The following is a 6000-nucleotide window of genomic DNA, read 5'->3' as shown; positions in this document are numbered from 1 at the left end:
CATATGTGTTTATATTGCTGTGTTAAGCACTTTTTTTCATAGGTGGGTGAGTGGGTGTCAAGTCATCACTTTTGAAAGACTGGCAGATCCTTTGGTAAGGGAACAAGCCCTTAGTACTTTGCTGAGGACATGAGAATCTAATTGGCAGACTGGGAGTGTAACTCTGCAGTTGAGCTGGGGAGAAAAGGGGATGACTACTTAGCAAACAGGGCAACAGTTCACAAGAAAGGAATGCCCAGTGCTGCACATGGATATAAGGGAACTCATGATGGGCAGCCTAAATCACTCCAGCAAAGTCTGCCAGGAACAGACAAAGCCTCTATCTCAGGTACACGGCCAGAATTAGGTGTTAGATATTTTAAATGTAACCAGAGGGGCCATGTACCATATAAATGTCCACAGAAGCAAGGTGGGGAACAAAAGGTGAGGGAGTCAGCAAGTGGGAACAATAGCGTGGAGTTTGTATCCTATCTTAGTGGATGGAAGAAAGGTCACTGCTAAGACACAGTCTCTGACAAAGCTATTGTGAAGCCTGGAGTGGTTAAAGAGGAGCGGTACTTGTTGTTTGGGCAGTCCATTCCAATTAGAGGTTTAGGAGGTATGCCATTCCAGATACCTTTGGCCAGGGTTCTCCTCGACTAAGAGAGTGGAAAAGGAAGCAAGCAGGTAGTAGTGCTTGAAGATATTCCTGCAGATGTTTTGATAGGGAATGATTTTGATAATGCAGTACCTGGGGTTCATGCAGTAACATGTAGTCTGGCTTGGAAACAGGCATGTAGGTATGGTAACCTGGGGGAGACCAAGGTAGTCCCCACACTTAAAGCTGGGTCTGATGATGTGGCTATTTCAGGGAAGGAGCTACCCCATAGCAGTGAGCCTAAAATTGAGACACAGCTGCTTTGGTAGTTACTGATGTTCTCATTGAAAGTGTGACTGCAAGAACAGAGGTGAGTGATAGTACCCAGGCTGACAGAGAGGCACCTCTGTCAGAAGATTTTAGGCTTTCTGTGGGAGTGGAGCTGTGAGGGGTCACAAAGATAGAGTTGAGATATGCTCAGCTTTCGGATCTTACTTTATGAGGCTTGAGGGAGGTAGCTAAGGAGACACCTGATGCTCAAGGAAAAGGGGAGTCTGTATACTGAAACAAAGGGTTACTGTATAGAGAGTGGACCCCTGAGGGTGGGCTAGAGGGTGAGGTAATACAGTAGTTGGTGGAGCCCAGAGCCTACCATCTTACAGTTCTAGCCATAGTCAAGACATTCCTTTTGTAGGTCATATTGGCATAAAGCATACCAAGAGACGTATTATACAGAACTTTTATTGCCTGGGATTGCAAAGGATGTAACAGGGTGCTGCAGGACCTGTGAGCAGTGCTAAAAGGAAGGAAAGACAGAGGACAAGGGTAAAGCTCTGTTGATGCCTTTTCCTGTGATTGAGGAGCTGTTTCAGTGGGTATCTATGGATATTGTGGGACCTCTGAGTACACCAAGTTCCACAGGGAAGAAGTGAAGAAGTGCATGCTGTGGTAGTAGATTATGCTACTATAAACCCTGAGCCAGTGGCTCTATCCTCCATCGAGGCTGAGAATGTTGCAAATGCTTTGTTAGAGATTTTCAGCAGGGTAGGTTTTTTGAGAGAAATACTGACTGACAGAGGTGCCAATTTCATGTCAGACCTGCTGGCTTGTCTGTGTAAGCATTGTGGGGTGAAGCACGTAAAGAAAACCCCTTACCACCCCCAGCTTAATGGTGTTGTGGAGAGGTTATTAAACTACACTAAGGGCTATGCTGCAGGCATTTGCAGATCAGTTCAAAAGAGAGCGAGACAAATATTTGCCCCATCTACTTTTGCATACAGAGAGGTACCCCAGGAATCCACAGGCATTTCACCATTTGAGTTGCTATTTTGGCACAGGGTGAGGGGGCCTTTAGATTTGATTCTTGATGAGTGGGAAGGTAAGTGTGAATCCCACAAAGAGTCTGTTGTGGCATATGTCCTAAACCTCAGGACAAGGCTTAGGGAGCTCATGGACTTGGCCCAGGATAACCTGGCAGGAGCTCAATAGCAGAAAAAGGTCTGGTATAACAGGAATGTCTGAGCCCAAGAGTATGTTGTTGGACAGCAGGTTATGGTGCTCATTCCTGTCAGACACAATAAGCTTCAGACAGCTTGGGAGGGACCCTTCAAAGTGGTAAGGATGGTCAGTGATTTTAATTACATGGTAAACCTGTTAGGCAGGAGGAAGAGGCACAAACTGTACTATGTTAACATGATGAAGCATCACCATGTCAAGGAGGTCCTGGGCAGACTGTAAAGGGTGAAATGACCATTATACCCCATTAAGTGTCAGGTCGGTATGGCAGAAGTCTCTTACCTAGGACATAAAGTGAGGACTGGTAAGATTAGGTCTGAATCTGCCAATGTGGAAGCTATTCAGGTGTGGCCAGCCCCTGTTACCAAAAAGCAGGTAAAGGCATTCTTGGGGAAAGTGGGTTACTATAGAAACTTTGTTCCCAATTATAGTACAATAGCCGTTATCCTCACAGATCCGACAAGGAAAAACAGGCCAGATAAGGCAGTTTGGACCCCAGCCTGTGAGCAGGCATTCCAAAAGCTTAAAGGGGCTTTGGGAGGACCCCTATGTTAGCAAGTCCAAATTACAGCAAATAATTTGTTGTACAGATGGATGCTTCAAATCATGTGTGGGGGATGTACTCAGCCAAGTTTCCTAAGAGAAAGAAAAAGAGCACCCAGTAGTATATCTCAGCCATAGACTCCAATCCAGGGAGGAATGTTATGCAGCTATAGAAAAAAAATGTCTAGCCATAGTATGACCACTGCAAAAACTTTAGCCTTATCTATAGAGTCATCCAACAAAATGCAAAGTTATTAAGGTGGAGCCTAAGGTCGGAGGCATATGACAAGACAGTACAGTACCATAGTGGTGTCAGGAATGCCAATGCAGATGGAGTCTCGAGACAGGGTTTAGGTTAATGTGCTCCCAGACAGGCCCATTTTTCTCAAGCAACATTTATCTGGGGTCACTTGAAAACCTAGCTTGAGTCTTCAAAGGGGGGGAGGGGGAACTGTGATGATGTGAAGTGTTGCCATCTGTGCCAGGGAGAACAGGGTAGTGCATGTGTGGCATATACCAGCATAGCTAGCTGGACTTTTGTAAAGAATGTTATGTCATTTGACACTAATTTGTACAGATACTTGTGTTAAAATGTATCAATAGTGTAATTATAACTGATTAAATGTATATGTTTATACAGAGAATTCTGGAAGAGAAGAGTAGAAGTTTTTGAAATTGTTCTACAGCTTTCAGATACTGCAACAGATCTTAGCAAAGCTCTGAGTGTGTATTGTACCAGAGTAAGGTAATCAAATTTGATGTTATTCTATAACCAGTACTGAGAGGATGAAACTCGCACAGCAGTTTGTTTTCTTTTGTTTTCTTCGGTACCTGATATAAAAGATCTATGTCAGTTATCACAGTCAGCTGAGGTCAGTTCAGTTAGTTAGAAGCTCATCTCCTTGCATTGTGAACGTAACCATCTCAGCATCCTATCTTGTATTAATTAAGTTAACTAGGGAAAAGTTATTCTTTAGACAGTCAGGAAATACAGTGAGATTAGTTAAGTATTGTTTTTCTGCTTCTGTGTGAATCTGTCCAACTGTGTTATTTTTATTTCTCTGACTGAAACTCTGGTGTTTAGTGTACCTAGATATTTAGTATTCTCATGTGTTATATTTTATTATTTATTATTAAACATTTTATACCTTTTGTTGTGGCTGGTCTTTCACAGAATACTTTTAACATCTTGAGAGTACTTGTACTTATTTTAGTGACACCCAGGCCACTCCAAAAAGTCTTGCTGCTTTGGTTACACTCTACCATTTATATTAGCATTGTTTTACTCAGTATAATTGGATACCCTTATAAGAGCCTTAGAGTAGTTGACTGGTGGCAGCATGGTTACCTTAGAGTCTGGGCAGAGTTGGTACAGCTATTAAATCTGTGCCAGCCTTTCCCAGGAGAGTGTGTGTGTGTGAAAATCATATACCCATGTGTGGGTGTGTTAGCTATTTGGAACTGGGACACAGTGCTCCAAAATGAATCTTGTTTGGGATCTGAAGAGACTGAGACTCCAGTCCCAGGTCTGGAGTGTATTCCTTGTGTGCTCTTGGGGGAAAGTGTGCTTGATACAGAGAGTGCATTTGAAAATACTGTGTAATCCATTCCTGTTCTTAGTGACCATCTCTCACCTTTATCCCACTCTCCCAATCTCCAATCTGATTAGGGTGTGATGCCTTATTGAGTTCAGCCATCTTGTATGTGCAGTAAATATTGTGTGAGAAACAAATATTTCTATACTAATAAATATTTTCTGGCCTTTGTGAAGGCCTGTTGACCTTGGGCCAATAATCAAGGAGCCTCATGGCTGCATTGTCAAGAGAATGACGTGTACATAGTGAGAAATGACCACTTGTATTATTTTTGTATACATTTTTAAACTATCCTGTTTTATGCTTACAGCTGTTAGGCAGAAAACTATCAAAGCATGCATTATTGTAGCAAAGTATATGTACAGCTGTGGAACAGTAAACTTCCTTGAATTTCTACACTTTCTGTGTGTGAGTGCGCCTTCTGCCTGAACCCAATACGGGTTTTATGCAAAGCATTCCACCAGATAGACAAGCTGTTCAGACCTACAAAAGTGCAACAATTTATCACTTGCAATAAAGGGAAGATTGACACAGCATGAGAATTCAGATAGTAATAAGCATTTAAATAAATGCATAGTAAGCTAGTGCAGCAGTGAAGGAAATACCTTGCATAGTAGTATTTTTAGTTATGTATTTATTTATATACTTATTACATTTGTTTAACGGGTAGTGTCCAACTGGGCCAGGGGCCCATTTTCAGCAGAGACCCGGGGAGAAAAGCTCCAGAGCATTACAAAAGCTACAATATTTCAAAGAATATTTCAAAGAATACAATCCAGGCAATAGTACAGTTCAATGTAAGAATATACAATCTTAATAGTACAGTTAAATTTAAAGAGTAATACAGGAAATAGTGCAATACAAGCACTGGAATAATTTCTATACTAAAAAAATGATATCAGAAGAATAGGAGTTTTGCCAAAAACTGTAATAGAAGTGGGTTAATAATTAACCAGGTGAGTGGCAAGAGCACAGCCAGTGGATAGCCAGGTGTTCCTTTAGGAGTGATTTGAACTGGTCATGGCTGGGGTTTTTTTTCTATTGACTCTGGAAGAGTGTTCCAGAGTTTGGCTATTGTATGTGAATAGAAGGAATTGCAATGACAGTTGTGGGAGTTGGAAACCTTGAGTAAAAGTTTGTTAGAAGATCTGATAGTTCTACATTTGTTACTGGGCTGGACTAAATAGGAAATTGCTGGGCAGTCATTGGGGAGATAAATTATTTTGTGGGTTAAGGTTAGCTGATTAAGTGATAAAAGGTTCAGTAGTTCTAGCCAGTTTAGCTGTGAGAGGGCTGCACAGTGGTGGGATCTGTTTGGATGGTTAGTGGCATATTTAGCAATCTTATTGTAGCATGCTTCAAGGTTGTTGCCATCTGATTTTCAAAGGTTTGTGTATATAAGCGATCCATACAAGAGGGTGGATAGGAGTTGTGTGTGGACAGTGGCTAACCTGGCATTGGGAGTTAGGTATGGTTTTGGCCCTATATAGGATACCTAGTTTGATGTGGACTCTTTTGATAGTTTGTGTGATATGTATATCAAATTTGAGGTTATCATCTATGGTAACACCCAAAAGCTTAGTGTGGTTAGTGGGAACTACCCTGGTTCTATTTGTGGTGGTGATTGAGAGAGGGGGAGGAAGGATTTTGGTTTTCTGTTACTAAAAACTATGATTTTGGTTTAGTTGGGATTTAAAATGAGTTGATGCTGAGAGAGGTATGTTTCAATGTCCTGAAAAAAATGATTGCATTTTAGTTGGAGTTCGTGGG

The sequence above is a fragment of the Protopterus annectens genome, chromosome 3.part0 (assembly GCF_019279795.1).
Source record: "Protopterus annectens isolate FY-2018-M chromosome 3.part0, PAN1.0, whole genome shotgun sequence".
Classification (NCBI taxonomy): domain Eukaryota; kingdom Metazoa; phylum Chordata; order Ceratodontiformes; family Protopteridae; genus Protopterus; species Protopterus annectens.
This window is presented reverse-complemented; position numbering follows the sequence as displayed.